Source organism: Pleurodeles waltl, chromosome 5 (assembly GCF_031143425.1).
Source record: "Pleurodeles waltl isolate 20211129_DDA chromosome 5, aPleWal1.hap1.20221129, whole genome shotgun sequence".
NCBI classification, from domain to species: domain Eukaryota; kingdom Metazoa; phylum Chordata; class Amphibia; order Caudata; family Salamandridae; genus Pleurodeles; species Pleurodeles waltl.
In genome coordinates this window covers 1,650,606,327-1,650,630,814 of record NC_090444.1, presented here as the reverse complement: position 1 = coordinate 1,650,630,814, position 24,488 = coordinate 1,650,606,327, and positions in this window count along the sequence as shown.

The window sequence follows — 24,488 nt, the reverse complement described above, 5'->3', positions numbered from 1 at the left end:
TCCCTTCCCTAGCTCCAGACTCACTACAAGAGGTATGCAATCCTGTGTGTGAAGACAGGACAATTCTAATCAGGTGCAAGTTGGCCTGCACCTAACTTCGTCTTCCCATCCTGCCAGTGAAGACCCATGCAGGCACACCAAAGCTCTCTATTGTGTGCAGATGTCTAGAAGGAATACACAAAGTCCAACTAACAACTACATCTGGTCATGTGACCCAGAGACAAGCTGCAGGCACTAAGGGGGTTATTCTAACCCTGGCGGTCCGAGACCGCCAGGGCTAAAATGACGGAAGCACCGCCAACAGGCTGGCGGTGCTTCCGTGCCCATTCGGACCGCGGCGGTTAGGCCGCGGTCGCACCGCCGGGGTCGGCGGTTTCCCGCCGTTTAAGCCCCGGCGGTGATAATCCACCAGGGCAGCACTGCAAGCAGCGCTGCCCTGGGGATTATGACCCCCCTACCGCCAGCCTGTTTCTGGCGGTTTGCACCACCAGGAAGAGGCTGGCGGTAAGGGGTGTCCTGGGGCCCCCTAACAGGGCCCAGGCCAGCTTTTCACTGTCTGATTAGCAGTTAGAGGAGAATTTTTGTGGGGTACTACAAATCCCCATGCAAGAGACCCGGTGCATGAAAGACTGACTTTGCAATTTAAAATCGCTAGGATGGGGCGAGGCAGGGGTGTCCGTTATCACCTCTGTTATTTAACCTATATATAGAGCCCCTCATGTGTAAAATTGGAAAGGAGAGGAATATAGTACTGTTTAGATTTACCTGCTGGCAAAGGAAGGTTGCTCTGTACGCCGATGATCTTATGGTATACATGTCTGATATGACAGTCGCACGGCCGCAACACCGCCGGCTCCATTAGGAGCCGGCTCCTATGTTGCGGCCTCATTCCCGCTGGGCCGGCGGGCGCAAACATGGTTTGCGCCCGCCGGCCCAGCGGGAATGTCAGAATGGGGGCCGCCCGCCAAGGTCGGAATGACCCCCTAAATGACTAAGACAGGAAAATGTCAAATTTCTAAAGTAGTATTTTAAAAATTGCAATTCAAAATCCGACTTTACCATCAAAGAGGATTTCTCATTACAATTCCAAAGAAACCAATCATGAACTGTTTACCAGCTTTCATTTGGAAGATATCCTTATTAAATGTAATAGGCTAACTCCAATGTTAGCCAATGAGGGAGGTAAGCCTTGTGATAGTGAAAAACAAATGTAAACGTTTTTCGCTATCAAGACATGTAAAATGTAATAGTGCATGTCCTACTTTCTAAATATATCACACCCTGCCCTGTGGGCGGCTAAGGGCCTACACTAGGGGTGGCACAAGTATTACAAAAGGAGGTTAAAGTCTGGCACAGACAGGGTGCAATGTAAGGCCCGAGAGAGGTTTGCAAGGCTACTTAAGTGAGTGGCACAACAAGTGTTGCAGGGCCACTCAAATTTTATCCTATGCGAGCGGTAGGCCTTGCAATAGTGAAAACTGTAAAACATAAAAGTGTATGTCCTACTTTTTAAATATATTGCATCCTGCCTTGTGGGGTGCTAAGGCCTACCCTAGGAGTGACTTTTACGTATTAAAAAGGAAGGTTTAGGCCTGGCAAAAGGCTTGAACAGGGGGTAGCCTGACTATCAACCAAAGACCCCATTTCTAACAATAGCCCCCACCCTTGATTTCCCTGGGCTGTTCAACAACAACTTGCCATTTTTCAATATGAATGCCCATACAAAACACTGAAAATCAGGAACTGTCAAACACCCTTTTTCTTTTTCCTCCTCAGTTTTTTAATATGCACCCCCTTCGAGGCCCAAATAAAACTATTTATGTTGCCCTGCAGTTTGTCGAACCACTCTTTCCTAAACATCAATGGCACTGAGTCAAATATAAACATAAATTTAAGTAAATTGCACATTTTAACTAAATTAACACCCCCTAAAATGGTAAGTGGTAGATGTTCCCAATTCTTAATTAACCTACAAGAGTCCCTCATAACTTTACCAAAATTTGTTTCTGGGAGCTCTTTGATGACCTAGGTAATCATTACGACCAAATGCCTCATTTCACCTTTAATTAGTTCACACTCCCATGGCATTTTCCAGATCATTAATTTTTTCTTGGCATAGTTGACCAGGTACCCTACCACACTTCCAAACTCTGCCATCAACCTCTCCAAAACTGGCCAAATGCTGTTTATATCAGACATGTATACCATAAGATCATCGGCGTACAGAGCAACCTTCCTTTGCCAGCAGGTAAATCTAAACAGTACTATATTCCTCTCCTTTCCAATTTTACACATGAGGGGCTCTATATATAGGTTAAATAACAGAGGTGATAACGGACACCCCTGCCTCGCCCCATCCTAGCGATTTTAAATTGCAAAGTCAGTCTTTCATGCACTGGGTCTCTTGCATGGGGATTTGTAGTACCCCACAAAAATTCTCCTCTAACATAAAAATCTTATACATAGTTTGCAAGTAAGTCCATTTCACTCTATAGAATGCCTTTGTGGCTTCTACCATAACTACACCCAGTGGACCTCATATTGCATAGATAGGTCTATTGAGCCAATTAGGCCGTATGTTAGCTCTTGCATAAACCTTCCATATAGAAAACCTTTTTGGTCATCATGCAGGAGCCCACCAATCACACTGCCAGGTCACTGCACAGACAGTACTTTTGCAAAGATTTGTCGCAGTTTAAAAGTGATATTGGCCTGTATGAATCACAGCTCCTTGGGCACTTCCCTGGTTTGAAGATCGGTGTGACAATAGCTTCATTGCAAGACGAAGGTAGCAAGACCCCTGACTCCAAGATCTCGCCCAAAAGGGTGGTCATGGTCAGTGTAATACTATCCCCCAGGGCCTTATAAACTTCCAAAAGCAGACCATCTGAGCCTGCAGCTTTGCCCAGCTTAATAGTCTTAATTGCCTGCTCTACTTCAAACTGTTCAATAAAACCACTAAGCAGTATATTCTGCTCATCACTTAATGTACCTAATGCTTTGTCCTTAACCCAGCTCCTCACCATCTCCTCCATGACTTCCAAGTCTTCATAGTTTAAATCCTCAAAACAAACGCTGAAAGGTGTTTTCAATAACTGTACTGCTCCTCAAAATGGCCCCAGTTCTCCTACAGTCTAATTCAAGTATTGTGTTTCCAGCCAAATCCAATTTTATCTTCCAGGCCAAAAGCTTCCCACAATTTCCCCCATACTCAAAATGGGCTAATCTGTTAGCCTCACGTCTCGTTCTAACGTTTCCTTCCTCTACTGCTGTCAGCCTGTCCTTCACTGTTTTTAGCAGCACCTTCAGGTGCTTTATCTCCCCAGGGCCTAACCCCCACCAGGTAAATTTTTCTTCCACCTCCCACACTTTTACCTCCAGTTCATTTATCTCTTTACTATAAGCCTTTCCATTTAAAGAAGCCATCCTGATACATCTACCATTTAGAAAGAGGCTTTAAGGGAATCCCACACCATAGCCAGAGAAGCCAAACTTAAATTAATATGGAAAAACTCCTCCGTATCCAAACAGAGCTCTTTATCACTTTCTCATCCAATAATAACATGTGATCTATTGTCCAACTGCGCTGTTCTGCTTTACTATCTAACTTAAAACCCAGGTATACAGCAGTGGTCAAACAAATGTGCCCCTACATGACAAACATCCTGGACTTGCTCTTTTGGCTTTGAGTCAACCAGGAATTAATCTATCCTTGACTCATGTCTGTATTTTTTTATTATTGAGAGGGTACCCCTGCGGCAGTCCCATCCTCTCTCTCCACACATCACGTAACCCAAACTGCTTCTTCATACATTTTACCTGGAACAGCATTTTCTCATTAGCCCTTGACTTAGAGCCTGTCAATCTGTCCAAGTCATAATTCAAAACAAAAAGGTCGGGAAATTGCAACAAATGTTGAAACATTTCTGTCAGTAGGCCAGTGTCATCAACCTTCAGTCCATAAAAACCTGCTAGAGTAGATGTATAGTGGTGTACTGACAATTTTGAAATCTGCCACCTCCCTCACCTATGTACTGCATTCTTCCCAAACAGTTGTATTTGTCTCTTGAGCACAATGGCAACGGCTTATGTTTCCACACTATGATCTGTACATACCACTTGTTGTACCCACTTTAAAGAGCAAAACAGATCAATACACTCTGATTTAGTCAAATGGTTTCCGGTTGCACAATAACAAGTGCTGGGGAGTCCCTTAGGTACTGCAACAGTTTTCTCATCTACTCTTTACCCGTAGCCCATTGATATTCAGGGACATCATTTTTAAAGTGCTGGTCATCTCCTATCTTCCCATGCCACCCCTCTAAAGTGGCACCCCACGATCCCAATAAAGTTTCTGAACCTTGACATTCTTAACACTCTAGGAGTTTCATAGATTCCTGAGGTCATTTTTCCTTTTTTTCTTTCCCCACAAGCTCCCCACCCAGTGCCCTCATCCCTACTCCCACCCCCTCTATCCCCATACCCTTGGAGAACCCTCCCAATCTTCCTCATGGCTTAACACCTTCAGAGGCCCCCTACCAAGAGCATACCCTATTCCTTCTCAACACTGAAACCAAAAAAGTCACAGAACAAGCTCAAACAAAATCCAGCGTAGTCTAAACAATTGCAAAATTTCTAAATCTTACTACTGAGCTTAGTACTTACAGAGTCTTAGGTACAGAGAGGAAAAGGGCGGAGAGAAAAACATTGAGGGCTATTCTCAAAGAGCTTCCCCTTGCTACTTTATCAGTATTCTTGATTAGTCCTTTATTAGATAATCCACCCCTTTGCAGTCTCTAAAGTAATCAGTTTTGTTGTGATACATGACTCTCAAAATAGCAGGGAATTTTAGCTGGACTGTGGCCCCCACAATCGGTAGATGTTCTGTCCTCTTCCACAGTTCCCACTGCCTGTTCGATCTCATCTCCAAGGGCACCCGATCAACATTTAATGTTCTTTGCTTCAATGCACCCAGCAGGATGTGTTCATTATTAGTATAAGTATGGACGTTTACTAAAGTCTTCCTAGGTTTATTTCTATTGGGGGGGTTTCTGAAAAAGTCCAGATGGACTCTCTGGATGACTTTTGCAATGACCTCCTCCAATTCTTCTACTGGGACCCCAAATTGATCAGGTGAACAATACCAGGTTTCAAATGCTCACCCTTGAGCCCCTGGGGTATAATCAGAATTCTCAGGTTATTTCTCCTCTGATTATTTTCCAAGGTCTACAGCATTGCTTGACACCCCTCCTCATGTGCTTTCAACTGTCAATGTGGCTCTCTATTTGCTTACACTACTGATTTTAAGTCCCCCACTACTCCCTCCAGGATAGCTGTCCTACTTGTGAGATCATCCATCCTTTTTCCCAGTCAATCACACATTCCTCTAATTTCCTTTTGATTAACCTCAGAGGTCTCAAATCCACTCCTAACTTCAAATGACAAGAAGCATAACATATCTGCTATAGACTGATTTGCTTGGTCTTGCCATTGCCCCTCTCCTTCCCTTTTACAGGCCAGTTCTAACTCTGGCCCACTAGATTTGCTTTGCTTGTCATCACAGGAGGTTGCCTAAGTTACTCCACATGAGGTTCAGGAGGTACTTTACTCAGAGGCACTTCTTTTTCGGCCCTATCATCGCTAAGCCCTGATGAGTGACCTGGTCGCTTTCTGTCGGGTTTGCTGTCTCCAAAACTTGATATCTGTTGGGGCTGATCATTATCAGAAGATCCTCCAGATCGCTACTGGCCTCTGAAGACCCTTGCACCTCCTCTTCTTCTAACTCCCTCATTCAAGACCAATCTCTTGGGAGACATTTTAAAGTATATCCGAAGCAGGAGAGGTGATCTTGGCTTTATTGTTTAGCTCACTGAGCTGCCCCTCTTTCCCACTTTGGAAAGAATGCTATGGTGTCTTCAGATACCAGGGCCACCTGAGACCGCCTCTTTCTCCTGAAAGCTTACTGCCATCTCACATTCCCCCTCTATAGAGCCTAGATAAGTCAGTGGGAGAAACAGAGAGGAGGAAGCGCAGAGCATACGGAGGTCTGCAGTGGCTGAAACGGGAGAACCTGCAGCAGTAATAACAGGAATAACAGGGGAGAAGGAGAAAGCGACAAATTAAGAGGTAAGGAGACATGGGGGCAGAAGACTTGTGAGATGTGACCGAAAAAGAAAGAGGAAGGAGCAGCGGAGGTGAACAAGCATAGTAGGCGTTAGGGGTATGCACTGAGTAGCACTGATATAGGGGTATCTAAGGACAAAAACTGTCATTTCCTGTCCTAATTAGAGTTTTAAGGGTTACATTAAAAATGTATTAGGTGAATACTTAAATTTAAATTAGGCATATATTGTGAGATATGTAGACAAACAGAAAGAGTGGTTACATTGGTGGTAAGTATGGTTGAGGATCATTAAGTATACATTCTTAGCATTTAACTTAACATAGTGCATTTTAAATAACTGTTTAGAAGTTTCAATTACTTTCTGTGTTGAAGTGGATTATGTTGGTCCTCATCTAGGAGTGTCCCTTCCACAACAGGGGCATCTTGTAGTTGGTTCTGAGGTTCTTGTGGCCAGTGTTTGGCTACTGATTCTGTTTTTTGATGTGGAGAATGAACCCTCCAGTTTCAGTATATTCTAAATAGGGTGGGTGGAGTAGTAGATGTCTGTTACCCTCCCCATGGTGTTTAGGGTATAACACTGTTGGCAGAGGCATTAAGATGCGGTGGAGGTGGCAGATGGTCAACGGACTTCAGGCCGATTGTTAAACAGTTGGTTTTTGAAGGCCCTTTTGCATCCGCTGATCTCTAAATCAGGCCCTAAGCACACATGCAAACATTTTAAATGAGGAAAGTGGGAGATTTCAAAAAATATTCGAGAAAATGAATTTCTCTTATTGACTTCTATTGAAGTATAGGCAATTTTGGGCAGGAGACAGCCACAATTAAGGCATTTTTGATTCACAAATCGGGAGTCTCCTGTCTGAATCGGATCTTTTAACATGTATGTCTAAATCAGTCTTTCTAGGAGTAATTAGGGTCCGATTACGATGGATCTGGACAATGCAAATGTAAAGTTAGTTTGCATTACTCTTGGCTTTGCTAATTAGTGAGTGCACAATTTGGACCCAAACTCGAGCTCTGACACCTCTGAATGGTGAAAAATGCATAGGCGGCACATTATACTACCCATTCCCACGTGCATAAACTACGCTTAATATGTTCTTCCTTAAATTGCAACAGGCGTAATTTTTCGTAAATTTCAGCAGCAAACACGGGCATATTAAGCCCAACCTGTAAACTTGATTTGTGGCGCCGTCATTGGTCCATGGCTACACAAAACCGTAACATCAACCAACTTGCCTTTAAGAGTTATTTTACATGCATATCTTTCAGCTGCTGAAGATGGTTCAAAAGTAAACATCACAAGAACAGCACTGTTCTGGTGCGGTCTAGGCTGACACAGTAGTTTGTTGACACACATAATTTTGTCACATTGCCTTAACTGTTTAGCTAAATTAGAAACATTGTCCACCACACACCAGCTCACATCATAAAAAAGCATGCACATAACTTTATAATTTAAGAAACGTATCGGCGAGGGTAATTTTCGCTTTGCTCTGTCCCAGACAGTTGTCATGTTCATGCTCTTTTCAGCAAGATTCAAACTTAGATCTCTTGTATAATTCATGCGCCCAGGCCCAAAGACATTCTCCAGCTCCTTCACCTAAATCACCGAGGCACCAGAGAGAGGACATTACTCACTTCCATGGAAGAGCGGTGTAAGCTGTCAGTATGATAAATACTGTGTGGCTTGAAAAACAGTGCAAATGTACAGAGTGCACCGATTTATGAGCAGCACAGAGGACGAGGGGGGCTGAAGGATAATACCCAGTACATGGAACTTTTAATAAGGCACATCTTTATTCCAACGTGTGTTTAATAGTCAAGTTTCCAGCAATTTCACTTAAGCTGCATGAGGCGCCACATAAACTATCCACATTTTTGTATTTTGTGGATTAATTCTGATGATAAAAAATACATTTATGGTTAAAATGAGCTATATCTGAAAGATGTGTCCAGTCATCTAGAGCTGAATTAGGTAATAAGACCTTCTTTGTCAGCAGGGGTACGTAGTTTAAAATATTTCACATTGTTGTAATGAACAGGAGACTGTTTGGGTGACAGAGTAATTGAGACATCCTGAAATTGTTCCAATAGAAGGTCAAATGCATTATTAAGACCAGGGCTGTGTGGATTAATTGTGTATTCACAGTGGCGAAAATGTGCCAGCCTTGACTACTTGCATTCGCCAGGGTTTTCAAAGTTCCTTTGGCTATGCAGATGCTGCGAATATTGAGTGTGACTTTATAGAACTGGAAATGGCAGGCAGAATTCTGCATCCTCTTACCGAAGAGACAGGTGCCTGTGAGGACAGCTAGGACAGTGCACTCAAAACAGGAGAGTAGGATGAGTGAGGGCATTGTACAAATTAAGCAGGGTGCGGTTGGGTCCCAGGAAGAACAGCTGAGAGAGGGCCGTCTAGTCTGAAAACTTCAGTGCATCTTGTGTGATAACGGATCTCTGGTGGGCCAGCAGAGGATGTGGAAATGGCCAGAAGCACCCATTCCCAATATTCTCCTGAGAGATCCATACCTTTTCCAATCATGTACAGTTAACCACTTCACATAGTTTAAAATACAATTATGTGATTATATGTAGTTGTGCGACTTGAGATTTTGCAAATGTCCTCACCCTAATTAAGGATAGAGGCCTCCTAGAAGTATCTGCTGAATCATATAGTAAAAGGACTTTTGAGTTGTTGGTTAATCTAAATGCATATTTCTCCTAATTTAGGGCCGTATATGCAAAAACTGGGAACTGTGATTTCCTAATTGCGATTCTTACCAGATCGTAAGTAGGAGATCACAATTCCTAATGAAAGAAAACTTACACCTTGTAAGTAGAGATTACTAGTGGGTTGCAAATCTATCTACTTCATGAGGTAGGCTCCACTTTGTGACCTTTCAGAAATCATGGCTATCACAGGGATGGTGTCCTGCTGGGCCATGTCTGTGATTGCTTTTCAATAAAAGAATATCCTTTTTTAATGCAGTCCATTTTTCTTAAAGAAAAATGTGTTGCATTAAAAAAAAAAAAGAAAATTACTTTTTTCAGTTCTGTGGGACCACTGCCTACTCTTAAAAATATTTTGTTAAACACTCTTGGTGGAGCAGGAACTTTAGTTAAATACTTGGTTTACAGACTAATTCTTACCCAATCATCGGGACAAAAATCCCCTCTCTCACTGGGCCCAAGGCAGATGGAACTTGGCCGTAAGTAAGAATTCATCACAAACTGTAAGTCAGATCAGTTAATTGATTTAATTTCAATCTTTTAGAGTCAATGATGACAGTTGGTGTGAGTTTCAAAACTTTATTTAAATATTTTTAGTAGTAAATCAGAGGAATTCAGCCAATTAATCAATACAAATTATATCAAAACAAATGCATGAAGTGTGTTCCATAAGGGAAAAGCCCCTATTCTAAGCTATGGAGAATGATAGAATAGAATCAGTCAGAACCCATAAAGAGCTCTAAATTTGAGAGGTAAAAGCATGAAGCTTTTTAGCATTTGATTTCAAATCACAAAGGCGAACGTCCAGTGAAGAGAGGTCCAAGAAAATCAGTAGAGTCTCAGAATAGCATAGATTCAGAAAAGGGAAATGAAGGGTCTCTCAGGAAAAAGCTGAAAAGTGTCAGCAAACAGTCTGGGCCAGAATACATCTGAAGAAAAGGTTCCCTCTGTACTCCTGGAACACACATTTATATAGTTTTTCAGGTCAATAGTTTGTTACAATTAGTCACAATCCTTGGCAGCTCATCCAATCAGGCAGCGGTGTCATCATGGGAACCGGAAAACTTCAGTCCTCAAAGCAGTCTAAAGACAATGACTCGCAAATATTAAACTTCTAATAAGAAACATTTTAGGTACATTTAGCAAGTGAGGTACGGTTCTCACCATTCACTTTCTACAAGACAAAAAACAGTTCATGGTTAGGCCTCTACATTACTACATGGGATCCTGGGTTTCTCACCCATTTGAACTAAAAACCTTCATTGTTCAGGTGAAACATTGTACGGAAATTAAACTAAACATTTGAATACATTATTACATTTTATGGAAACTATGCATACGGGAAGGTCAAAGTATAACAATTTTCCATTAAATCATATTCAGCACATTTGCGTCATTTAATGTTTAACATCTCACACTCCCGACCTAGGTCAGGGTTTTGTAAAAAGAAAAGAAAATGCCCTCTACTGTCTCCCTAACTTAACATGGGTAGCTTTGAAAGCCTACCACTCTCAACTGTGTTCAAAATGCAGCTCTTTATCTGAGGCCTACATGTGATTTCTAATAGTGGTGTGCGGAACTTTCGGAGTTGTACTCAACAGAATTCTGCGATGTTAAAAAAAAAACTCCACGCAATTCTACAGAGTTCCACCCACCTGTAGCCATACCTTCAAAGCACATGAAGCACTCAGGAGACTACAGAAGTTGCCAAGGATCTTCCAGCTCAATACCAGGTGGTTCGGTTTGATATCACAGGTACAAATGCAAACAGAATCACTGGAACTTTGTGTATGTATAGCCAATGAGGAATCGGACATTGAACGAGGAGTCAAAATGTTCCTGAGGAGAGAGGTGTTAAAGAAAATGGTGAAGATGGCCAACATGAGGTAAGAATTGGAGAGGCTACAGGCACTATCCCTAACAGACACAATATAAAAAAGTCACAAGTAGCCTTTGCCAAACTTTAGAAAAAAATATCTGTGCAGTTTGCCAGCCGCATCAATAAACTTGTAACACTATAAAATGGCCGCCCACTAGAGTTTTTGTTTCTGTACATCCATAAAGATGGAAGTCATATTTCATTCAGCATTTTTCACAAACATACTCTTGAAAAAACAATACAATATTTGGTGCTTCGTATTGATTATCATTTGGCATAAAGCAAACAGCCATTATATGTCAACAAGTAGTCACTTTTTTATGTTTATCAATATCTCTTTAAAAGTGTCATCACACACATTGTCTATTCCCAGCTGCCCTGATTTCATGGATAATACTTTAACATAATATCTGCTCATTAAGTTTTACACAGCACTTCCAGCACTGCAAGTCAATTTTTAAGGCGCTAATGACTTACGTAGGAAAGAGCAGTGAGCCACTCAGACATAATGTGATGTTTCTAGGATTGTTCTGCAATCAGACTCAGACACACCCAATCTGCCTTGGGAATGGGCAGATACCCCACCCAGTCCACACATTGGTTGTAGTTTATCCCCTCTCAAACTGTGCCATATTCGAGGAACACACTCGCTGTAGCCTACCTCCTGTGTGACACTTCTCGGTTGAGGAGCTGGCGGGAAGGAAGGGCTCATATGAGAGCTGCATCCTTGGAGCTGCCATTCAGTACTGCTCCTTGCCTCCGCCTGGCTGTCCCTCCTTGTGCATGAATAGAGAGGGCAGCTGTGCTCCCCGCACACCAGCAGCACCGGCCCTGGACCGGTAAGAGAGGGCGCATGATGAGAAGCATCATTCGCCCTCTCGTGGCAGCCAGGTGGCAGAGCTGACCCCTGCGGACAATGAACAGCTTTGACCTAGATCCCCTTCAGGAATGCGGTCTGGAGTCTGGGACATCCATGGGTTTGTGAGTGCCTTGCAGAAGTGTGCCCCTGTGTACTCTGTCTCTTCTGGATTCAGAAGACCTGAACATAGAGAGATGGTGGCAAGTGACATGGACTCCAGCCACTCCTCACTAGCTAGTAGCTACCAAGGGACCTGCACTTTCAGCTGGGGAGTAGGTGGTAAGCAGCGAGAAGACCGGCCATTATTGGGCACTGCTGTATTCTGATGAGCTTCTTCAACAGCCAGTAGCAAAGCCATAGCTGCCTGTCCTCCATAATAGGCGCATGCAGGCAAAGATGCTTCTCAGGAGTGGGTAGGCTGAGCCTGAGCTGGCTGCTCCTGTTAGGGGTGTGAGCACTGACCGCAGAACAAATTACATTTGGAGTGGATGGTAAACTCTGCCACAAGGTGGATGGCAAAGTTTTTTTGGTCATCTTCGTCCTCTAAGCAGAGCGTAGCAGAATTTATCACCCACCCAAATTTCTACATGTTAATTGGATTAATTTTCATTCTAATAACCATTCCGGCATTCTCAAAGTGGAAGGGGTCCCATTTGCGAATAGTTACCACCTCATTTGAGATGTTAGTCAAAAATGAATGTTTTGCAACCGTAATTTGGTTGCAAAACATTCATACATATCACTGGGATTCGGTATTTGAAAGGGGACACTCTAAACACACCCCTTACAAATACCAAATCGCTAAACCAAATTATGATTTGGTAACAAGTTACCAAATCGCAATTTAGTATATGTACATTTGAAACTGCTTTTTTGTGGTCGCAAACAGGTTGATTCAGACTGTAAAAATGTTTTGTAAATATGCCTCTACGTGTGCAATTTATTCATTTTTTCCAATTCTCATTCTTTGTAGCTGTGTGTGAAGCTGCAAATCTAAGCACATTGCATTTGTCCAATATTTATTTTTAAATCGACCGTCAAGGGTAGGTGGAACTCACAGAGTTGTAGTCTGTGGAATTCTGTGGAGTAACATTAAAACGCTACGCAATTCCATGAAGTTCCACCCAATCACCCCGGAGTACTCCATCCTTTCATGTCTTTTGTTTGCAGTGACTGTGTGCTGACCTACGCTTGTCATGCAGCAATGCATGCCAATTCGCAGCTAACACCGATGCCTGCACTTAATGAGCTTCACACAAGGTGCTTGTCGCAGTGCCGCTGAACTTCCCTTACTATATGGAGCCCACCACTCAAAGCCAATAGACACTTTTTTATTACAGTTGTGATCCTTAAACATAATCAGTATGATGTCTAGTGAATGCACATGAAGAGCTGCTAAAAACTAAGTTAACAGTAACACTTGCTCACATCATCTATTACAAATGCTCAATTTGGGGCACTACATTTCCTCAGAACCTTTTCTTTTGCTGACTCCTTGCTTTAACTTCCTTTCTTTTTCTTTCACATCGATTTCTTTCTGAACTATCATTTTTCAGAACAGCTGTGCCACTTTTTAGCAATGTTTGAAAAGACAAACTCACTCACCTCAAGATTTTTCTCAATTTCCAGGTACAGTTTTCAAAGATCCCCCGCAAAAAGCTAAAAGTGGAGGGCTCCATAATAACTAATATCACTGACACCCACAACAATAGCGCATGCAGGAAGGTCTACATGACTCAGGCTCACAAGACAAACTTGCACCACGAGAACCTGACCACAAGCCCTGTCGACTTCTCTTCCGCTGCCTCGCATCCACCATGTAGTGAGTTTTCCCTGATCTGAGGGCCTAAAGATGAAGACTAGAGAGTTTACAATTGGACAGTCCCTTATGTTCAGAAGGACTACAGCTGTTGTGCCCAACCCCTCAAAGTCAATCAGTGAGATAGAAATATATTCTATCAGTGGTAGAAAAGGATAATGACCCGTACTTGAATGGATGAACTAATGCTGTGGGACTAGGCAGTTATTTATTGGCTATGAAACAGCAAAGGCTTCATTGTGGTTTGGGATTTGTTGAAAAAGCTTGTTGTAGTTATTAATTGGATGCAGGATGTCGTGGCCTACTCTGTAGGTTTGGGTTGGCTGAATAAAACCTTGTTGGTTATTCATTGTTTTTTCAAGATTTGGTAAATGCTTCAGGAAACCTGCATGGCTCGACTGTGAGTGCTCTTGTCAATCTTTCATGAGCTGCTGCTAGCCTGTCATTCTAATCGCTTCCCACTCGTGAGAGCATGGTTAACGTCCTACCTGCTTGGCCAAAGCTTGTTTTTAGTAGGTATCCCTGTATGCCTCTCACGCTACTTACACAGGAGAGTTGGTGGGCACTGGTAAACTCCACCACGCAGCGGTTAGAGGAGGACCCACCTGTGGAGTAGAGTTTACCACCCACTCCTATTGAAAAGTACAAAGTTGCCAAATTCCATAAAAAATCTAATTGTAGATTAAAAAGAGGCATGGGGAAATGTTCTTGCTGCCACTTAAATAGAAGAGAGGACAACTCCATTCAGCAGTTCTGCACTATTCATTCTCCACCAACTAGAAGTACTTCCCAAAGAGGTTGAAATACTAGTGGTGGGAAATGAGGAGAGAGTTGTTGTCAAGCACTATCTAATGCACTAGTTACGCTCCAGGCAAAGGGCAGCCATGAGTAGTAGCAGGAAATATTTTACCCACTGGACAGTAGATTCTCTGCACCCAAAGAGCTTTATTTTCTCAGATGGGACATCCAGCATGAGGGAATAAGACCCTAGTGGTGGTAAACTTTGAGCATGACAACACTGAATGAATTCAGGAAAACTTCACCCATCCTTACAAAGAGTGAAGTGTCCTAATTTCTTGCAGCTTTGCACCCAAAGTTTAAATACTGCACAGTCCTAATATATTTTGTTGAGGTATAGAAGTTAGTTACAGGAGATGTAAAATACCTCACTTTCCTGCTATTAAAAAATTATTTAATAAACCCCTCTCTGTCTCTAAGGTGTCCTAAAGGTAGAACCGGCAACCCCTTTGAAATTCTCCAAGAAGAACAAACTGCAATCTGTGCCAGGAATTGATTCCTTCTGTATCTAAGATTGAGTGCATATAGATTTTACCTATTTGATTCCACTGTCTGCTTGTGGTCTTGGTGGTGATTACTGATGTTGTTTTGATGTTCTTGTACAGCTTCTACTAAATCACACAAACAGGGTGTGTCTACCAGCTTTCTGCATGTAAGGCCAAAATGGAACATTCCATGTAGGATATTCAAATCTATTATTGGTTCCTGCAGGGCTTGGGCAGAGGTGAGGCATGGTCCACAGAACAGAAACTCATTAGCAAATATGGCTTGTGTGGCACCTTCAAACATCTGCTTAAAAATCTGTTGTCAGCAGTTTTATCTATCACAGTGAGTGGTGACTTGGTATGCAGAATTGTCTGGGGGTGAGCAGCCTGCAATTGTTGTGCATGCCATGCTGTCTACTAAACTTGAGATTTCCTTGTTATGTAATTTTGATGGGACTGGTATCTGTGGTTACCACCCAAGTAATAAATATGAGATCTTTGTGGAAACCCCATATTTCTTCATTTGCACTTGATGAGTTCAAAAGCTCATAGCAGTCAAACTTCCTAGATACAATCCTGATGGGCATGAGAAATTACCTGGGGAATTAGAGTCTTCTCGTAATTCTCTTGTTGATTCCTCATTTTTAAGTGACACATCAGTGTTCTAACTGTAATCCCTGATACTGCCACCTCCCAGAGATAATGTGGACCATTCAAATTCAGTGGCTAGGGAGGAGTGAACTTGCTATATGTTTGCCTAAGTATAAGAAGTAAGGCCCCCTAAGTAATGGCTTTCTGTCTGATTAGGCAGTCGGATGGGTCATGTTTTGTAAGATGAGGAAGGTCTCCTGGTTTCCTCCAGGGCTGTGGTGGAGGTTCATTTTGCTTCACAAGGCATATTGCTACAGATCTACTATTCCCAGAAAAGCAGCAAGGGGGCACTTTGTCCTAAAATAGCAGGACATGTGCCATGTAAATGTTGCTTCAGTGGGGAGGAGCCTTGAGATGTTTTTCAGTCTTGTGCCATCAACAGGAACAGAACAGCGGTGTGCACAACCCTGTAACGGTGTGCACAATTCCATGACAATTTTGAAAAATTGGGTATTTGTAATAAAATGTTTTGTCAGTATATTACTTCACTTTGTTACACTAGTACACCTCACATAAAAAAAAGTCTCATGAGATACTGGCAGGTTCATGCAGAAAATGCCTCTCCTTGAGACAGTTTCTGTGTGAAGCACTGTGCCATTGGTATCTCACAAGAGTTTTCAGTGTGAGATGCACACTAGGGTGAAAAATTAAATCACATAATGAGATTTTCAAGACAGTTTGAGGAACAGGACATTGAGGAATTTCATGGATGATTTTGCTGGCCTAATTAAAGTCTCACCCAGGCCTTAAGTGATCATCAACACTATTACATGCTAGAGAGTGCTTCCTTACCCTCAGTCAAGGGTTATAATTATGACTCAATCCTACACATTTTAAAGGAAGGTCAATCACTTGCAGATGCAGCACAGTCTGTCCAAGTTAAAATACATTTTTGATACATTGCTAATTGACAGTAGAGCCCAAAGGAATCAGAGGGAAAATTCCATCAAGCCAATTAAACCTTCTGGTATTAACCCCTTTAGTGTGGATCATTGTTATAGTCCTTTATCATAAATGCTGGACAAGATTAGAAGATATATTTCTTGATTTACAAGCAATCAGTAGCTGGTTGGCAAAAACTTACCTGAATTTCACATTTAAGCATGGAAATACTGCACTACATTGGCAATGTAGGAAACTGTAGGTCAATCAGAAGTTACTGGAAACCAAAGATTGGGATCCCATTGGTCCAGAAGACCAAACCATCAGATCTGCTGATTAATTAGGGAACTCTAAGTACATGGTGTAGTGCAGAGGGCTGCTGTGTCTGTAGTGTCCGCCAACGGTAGCGGTATTGCATGCACTGAACATGTCTTTCTTCTTTCTTCCCCCCCTTTTTGTGGTCTCCCTGTTCTTGTGTGCATTAGCATCATCAGGCGGAGGAGCTGTGCCACCGGAGCAGGAGGGAGCTGCATCCCAGATGGCCCTGGAGTGCGAGACAATGGAGTCTGAAGTCACCGTGGGACGGAGGGCGAGAGGAGCTCCACGGCGGGGACATGAGCAGAGACCAGGGACACCGGCACCTCCTCTGATGGGAGGTCCCTTGCGGTGGCGGGCCCCTCTGTGCCCACCGCATCAACAGGTACAGCCGCCACCCCCCCTACCAGCACCACCTTACCAGCAGCCCCTCAGCGTGTGTCCCGTGGCCGCTCACCCAGGAGGGTGGGCATCTCCTTCACCCTAGGCACCTCAGGCCCTGCCCCAGTCAGCCCTGCTGCCCTCAGTGAGGAGGCCACTGACCTCCTGAGATCCCTCACTGTTGGGCAGTCTACCATTCTGAATGCCATCCAGGGTGTAGAGAGGCAGTTGCAACAGACAAATGCATACCTGGAGGGCATTCATTCTGGCCAGGCAGCCCAACAGAGAGCATTTCAGCCTCTGGCCTCTGCACTGATGGCAGACATTGTCCCTGTGTCCAGCTTCCCCCCTCCAACTTCCTCCACCCAGACCCAATCCCCAGTACCTCAGCCTATCCCAAGCACACCATCAGACCAGCATGCACACACCTCAACACACAAGGGTGGCTCTGGCAAACGTAAGCACCACACATCCCACAGGTACTCACACAAGCATCATACCCATGCACACATACCAACATCCACTGCCTCCTCTGTGTCCCCCTCCTCCACGTCTCCCTCCTCCCTCCCTGTCACGTCTCCACTCACACCTGCATGCACTACATCTTCAGCCACTACCTCCAACACCAGCACGCCCATCACCACACACCGCTCACGTGCACTCACCACCCCCACTACCATTCACACATCCCCTGTGTCCTCTCCCAGTGTGTCTGTGAGCCCTCCTCCCAAAGTACACAAACGCAGTCACACACCCACCCACCAGCCATCCACCTCACAACAGCCTCCAGCCCATGCACCTTCACCCAAAGTCAGCAAACGAACACCTCCTACAACCACTACCTCTTCTTCCACTCCCAAACCCCCTCCATCTACCCGTCCCAGTGTGTCTAAAAATCTTTTCCTATCAAATGTTGACCACTTCCCTACACCTCCCCCCCCCCGTCCGTCCCCGAGGGCCCACCTTTCCAGGTCCCAACCCAGCACCTCAGCCACCACATCACCGGGCACAGTTGTGCCAGCAATAGCCAGATTTTGGAGTGCGCCAAGCAACAGGGCTGCCAGTGTCCCAAGGAGCGAGGCCAAGGACATTCCCCCACCTCCAAATCAGAAAAAGTTGCCCACATCCCAGAGGGAGAAGGCCAAAACACCTGCCACCGAAGGCTCAGGCAAGACAGTTGTTGGAAGTGGCAAGACAGCTGCGCCACCATCCATGGTGGGGAAGGGCCTGAAAATGAAAGGCAAGTCAACGTCACCGCCAACCTGCACGGTGGACAGGACCGCCACATGCACTGCCCCACGGACACCTCCGCCAGCACCCCAGATACTGAGCCCTTCACAAGCACCACAGACACTGTGCCCTTCAGCAGCACCGAAGTCAGTAAGCCCGCCACCAGTACCGCCGCTACTGACACCGCCGCCAGCACAGCAGTCAGTGAGCCAGGCCACCAGCACAGCAGTCAGTCAGCCAGGCCACCAGCACAGCAGTCAGTGAGCCAGCCACCAGAACGGCAGTCAGTGAGACAGCCACCTGCACCGCAGTCAGTGAGGCCGCTACTAGAACCGCCGCCACAATGACCGGCGCAAGCACCGCTGCTACTGACCCCGCCTCCAGCACCGCCAGCGGCCCCGAGACATCCTGAGCCAGTGGCACTACCGCAGACATGGCTGCCATCCCCAGTGGTCATTCTTATGAGGCTGGTGGTCAGTTCCAGGGACCTGGGCAGCTTGCATGTTGCACACCGTCAGTGGAGTGTCACATCCAATACCTCAGTCCTTGGCAGGATGAAGCACTCTGGGCACAAAGTCCCCTCCAGAACCAGTGTAGAAAGACATCCAATACCTCAGTCCTTGGCAGGATGAAGCACTCTGGGCACAAAGCCCCCTCCAGAACCAGTGAAGAAAGACATCCACTATCTCAGTCCTTGGCAGGATGAAGCACTCTGGGCACAAAGCCCCCTCCAGAACCAGTGGAGAAAGACATCCCCTGGAGAGACTGTGGCTTTGCACTTCCCAGAATGCAGCAGTGGGCAAACCACCCACTGGAGAGACTTACGAGACTGTGGCTTTGCACTTCCCAGGATAAAGCAGTGGGCAACCCACCCACTGGAGAGACTTGAGAGACTGTGGCTTTGTACTCCCCAGGATAAAGCAGTGGGCAACTCACCCACTGGAGAGACTTGAGAGACTGTGGCTTTGCACTCCCCAGGATGCAGCAGTGGGCAAATCACCCACTGGAGAGACTGTGGCTTTGCACTCCCCAGGATGCAGCAGTGGGCAAACCACCCACTGGAGAGACTTGAGAGACTGTGGCTTTGCACTCCCCAGGATAAAGCAGTGGGCAAACCACCCACTGGAGAGACTTGAGAGACTGTGGCTTTGCACTCCCCAGGATACATCAATGGGCATGGAGCCCCCTCGTGGAGCTGGCGTCGTGCACTCATCCAGCTGAGGTGCCCACCCTTCCCTTCCCCCTGAGGTGCCTGTTTTATTTCGATTTGATGCCCCTGCAGTGTTCTCTCTGTTTCGATCGGGTGTCGAGTGTGGGCCTCGCCTATGCATTTTGGGCCCAGTGGTCCACGGACTATATAGCTGCAGTACCTGGACTTGAATTCTTGGTGTACATAATTGTTTATAGTGTATATACATTTTTGACTAATGGATTATTCTTGATTACAATGGTTACAATAATTTCCTTTTGTCATTGCATTCTTCCAGGGGAGGTTGGGGGGTGTAAACGTTATGTTGCAGCATGTATTTGTGTATGTTGTTGTGGGTGAGAGTAGGGGTGAGGGTGTTGCGTGTGCTTAACTCTCTTTTCCCTCCCCTGTGTTGTAGGTGCAGTACTCACCGTGGTCGTCGCCGCCGTAGTTCGTGCTCCTGGTAGAGAAGCAGGAAGACTATCACAGGGAGGATTTGGATAGTATTATCCTCACTTTTGAGGAAGCAGACCTCAATAAAACCTCTATCAAAATTATTCTCAATCAAAACTTCAACCTTAAGAAATCCAGATTTCTTTGACTCCCCCTGGATGCCTACACAATATTCTCCGCTCCCTTAGATAAGGCTGCTGACCTCCGAATACCTGGCTGACTATACCTTCTTCTCTTGACTGGATACTAGGGATATCCAATCCCCCCAACCCTCAACGTCATTTTCTATCTCTCTCTCTCTTTTCTCTCTTCTTTCTTCTTTTCACAAGAAGTGAACTCCCTTATCTTCATGTTATCTATTGTGGCATCTTTAATACCCAGGTATATCGACGTCCTGTTGCACTTAATGAATTTTTACTGCCCCTGTGTACTTTGTCGTGATACCTTCTGGTATGAAGCTTATAAATTGCCTCTTCATTGGAATTGATAACATTCAAAATTCATTGTACTGCCTTTGCTTCTCATCCGTACTATTTTGTGCTTATTTGTGTTTCTTACTGCTGTATTTTGTATTACAAACATTTCTACAAAAATATTTTTAAAGTATTTTAGAGTTCAGGGAGGAGCAGTAATGACAGGAATTAAAGGGTTTTTTAGGTTTAGGAAAAGTTAACATTGCGGAATAGTAAGAGGGGTTTGGGGTTTAGTGAAGGGTAACGTTAAGGGAAAGTAAGAGGATTTTAAGGTTCAGAAAATGGTGGTGTTGAACGCTAAAAGGAGTTTTAAGGTTCAGGGAAGGGTATTTAGAAGGTGTAGTAAGGGTTTTTTAGTTTTCAGGAAAGGTTATCATTAGGTGGTAGTGAGGGAATTTTTAAGGTGCAGGGAAGGATACATAAAAAGAAATTAAGGCTTTTTGGGATTCAGGGAAGGGGCATGTTAAGCGGTAGTAAAGGGTTGGTAATGTTCAGGGATACTTAGCATTATGGTGTAGTTAGGGCTTCTATGGTTCAGGGAAGAGTAGCGTTTAGGGGTAGCAAAGGATTTTAGGGTAGAGTGAAGGGTAGCATTAAGGGGACGTTTGGGGTTTTAATGGCTCAGACATGGGAATGGTTAAGGGTACTAAGGAGGCTTTAGGGGAGAGTTGGATAAATTAAAGAATGCATGTAATAAAAATTTACTTTTAAAATCAATGTTTTTGGAATTGTCAAAGGAAATAGTGAAGGGCATGAAACTGCCTTGAATAATCAACTTGACTTTAATGGAGTAGACATTTTGAAAGTCATCTTTATTACAGTCAACCATGTTATCTTATATTGCGATGTATATCTTATATTGAGGCTGATTGGCTCTGTTGGTTGGAGCCTGGGAGAGAGACAAGAAGGGGTGAGGGGAGTGGGTGCAGAAATCCAGTGCTCCAGACTCTGAGTAAATAATGTTGTCAAGCATTGCTAAGGGGTAAACATTTACAAAAAGGTCTCCTATTGTGAGATTTCCTGATGGACCCTCTTTGAATAAGTGAGGAAGGAATGAGAGAGCGTAGCTTATATAATCTATATTAACATGAAATGTTTATGAACTAATGTATGATAATGCCGCATAGAAATTGTATTAGTATATTTTGCTAAAACGTGCACTTGAAATGTGACCACGGGGAGTGGCCGCCATTGTATACGGGACTAATAAAATGACTAATGTTATGTTAAAGAATGGTTTTGTACTAATTATTAATGATTATGTTATTAAAGTTTTGCTAAATAAATCTTGTAGGCCTTAGTTAGCATGAGTGAGGCCTAGCTGCCTGGCTCTCATATTAAATGTGTTTTTCTAAACGTGCAGTGTGCTGACTTGCAAAAGGACATGAACTCTTGTTTTTTTCCTTCAAACTAGAAGCTGAATGTAACTACAGTAGATCCGTTCTCATGAAATTTATACTGCTTGTAGAAATGTAATGGCTAAAATGCAACAGTGTAGATTAGTTTAATGTACAAGGTCGCCCAAACCTGTACAGACAATGGAGCTACTGACCGAAGATGTGCAAAGAATTACAGAAGGAGGAAATCATACCGGACGTGCTACCTCTGAAGATGTCAATCATATGAACCAATAAACTGCTTGTGAACTAATATGGGGTGAAAGATTTAATGACATAATCTGTTTTTAATTGGCTAAAGATAGTGGGGTGCAACATTTGTCCAATCAAGTTTTAGGGGAATGTACAACGAAAAAGGGATAAAAACCCATGACACGGGGAGTCATTTAGATTGGTTAGGGAAATGCTATTGATTTTATCCAGAAACTCTGTCACTCTGTTTGGTGACTTATTTTGGTTTTACTTAAACCATCCTTTTCCTTAGATTGCCCATTTACATTTTGCCTCCTTATGAGGGAAGTGCCCCTTTTCCTCAGAGCTGAGTTTTGACTGATGGCGAATCATCTGATGTCCTTAAGACGAAGACTGACCTGAGTGCTGACCCAAACCTTGGAGGGTAACTATGACAATGAAATTGTGATTTGTCTGTTTGCTTTTCCTTTCTAGGTACCAACTGCTTACTTTTGACAGAGACCATAGCTAGATGTTTTCCAAATTGGTGTTCTAAATTGTTTTGCATGAATCCCAACATGCCAATGCTAATCAGTGGTTGGAACAGGGGTTCACTAAACTGACGCAAATAGACAAATGACTGAATCTATGCTTTGTTGAACTGAAGCGTTAATGACATTCTGCTAAAGTTGATCTATGTTGACTCTGTGTTATGTTCTAATAATTGCGTTTCTTGCTTTGATTAAGTCTTATTCGAGTAGCCAAATCATGACAATGTTACTGAGTGCCTTGGTTTTGAGATTAACACACCTGCTTTTAGAATTGTAATCAATAGGGAATAAATCTCATAAAATTCTACTAAACTGGTGTGGTTATTCATGACTGCAAGGTCGTGGTGGTGTCTTGAGTTGATTAATGTCTTTGACTAAAGTGAAATGCATAGTTGTAATAAATATTGATGACATTATCGACGTATTGATTGTGTATTGATTAGCTATCTCGTCCTAAGGTGTCTCTCAACTGGGTCAAAAGATTCATTGGCCTAAAACGAGTCCTGATGTGTAATAAATTATCATAGAAGGACGCGTTAACAGGAACACTGGTTGGCACATTATAGCAAATTCCCTTGAATAATGATAGATTTTCCTTTTTGTTTCTGAGTCTGGTGAGTCATTGATGCACTATCAATTAAAAAGGAGAAACGGTTTGGGAGCCACATAGCTGGTGACATTGGCAAGCTGCTGAAAAGACGACATCTCTGGTATGGACTGTCAGTGTCTGTGAGGGTGTCAATGCCTCCTCCCTTTAATCAATTGGGTAGATATGTAATTTGTGGCTCAACAAGTTAGCAAGGATCCGAGCTGGTGGATTACAGCGTTTGCACATCCCTTATGTTATACTGTTGGTAATCATCCTTGCAGGATTCCAACGTACATAATCATCACTTAAACATTTAGTTCTTCTCTATTGAGTAAGATAGCTACATGAAAGTAGCTTACACTTTGCTGAATATGTGCCACTGCGTGAATTTTCTGGGACCCAGAACGTGTATTTGGACCCCCTGAATTTATTTGAATTGAGTTAATACACACATTGGTGCAATAGCACGACCAACCATGTCAGGGCACTGTGCTGTTTTCTAGGGCTACCCAATCTGATTTAGGTTTCCCCTCTAGCAGGCCTTTGAGTCAACCCATCCATTTATTATTGACACACAAGATGAACTGGGGGTGGGGTAGCTTAAGCTGCAGCCTAACTTCTTAAAATGCTCAAATAAACAAGTGTGTGCTATCTGGCAACTTGGAAGGCAGTAAAGCCAGTTGCAAGCAGGCCCCTACAGCCAATCAGAAAGCAACTTACAGTAAACTGTTTTCTGATTGACTATGCAGATCACAGTGGTGGTGTTCTCATCCTCTTTACATAACTATCTGTGAGGTTTTAATGGCATCAGTAAGAACTCTGGTCCTACCCAAAGGTATTAAATGCTGCCTATTCAGGTTACTCTGGTTTACATGGTATCTATTTAGAAAAAAAACACTTTCATTTTGGTGGTATTTTCAGAGCTTCAGACACAATAAGGGCAGTATGGAATTACATGAAGGTTGGGAGCAGAGCTGTAGATTTCAGCCGGAGGATGGGCATGTGCATGCTCTTACATCGCACATCACCACAGCTCCGGTGCTTGGCCTGAAACATGACATGTTATTGCTTGCATGTGTTGTTGTCAAATGTTGAATGAAACAAAATCACTGATTCAGAAGTCTAATGATTAGATTCACTTCAAACGCATAGGTAGTCACACCACACTGGTATACTTATATTCAGAAAAAACACATCCATTATGCTACTCAAACTCCTTAATTCGTCTAAAGACACACAATGCAGCAAGAACTTTGGTCCAGATGTATGAAATGCTTTTAAAGTTGTAAGCGGTCGATTCATAGTTTGTGATTGAAAGACATTTCTCACAATGTAGTAAACCCATTTTTGTAGTCAATAAACTTTCACTGACTTGTAAAATGGGTTTGTGAATGGATACCAACTCACAATTTGGAAGATGAGCATTGTAGGCTTCCATCCAAAGTGTAAATCGGTATGTGATTTGTCAAAGTTTGGCGACCATAAAAGCACTTTTTTTTATTTTAAAGC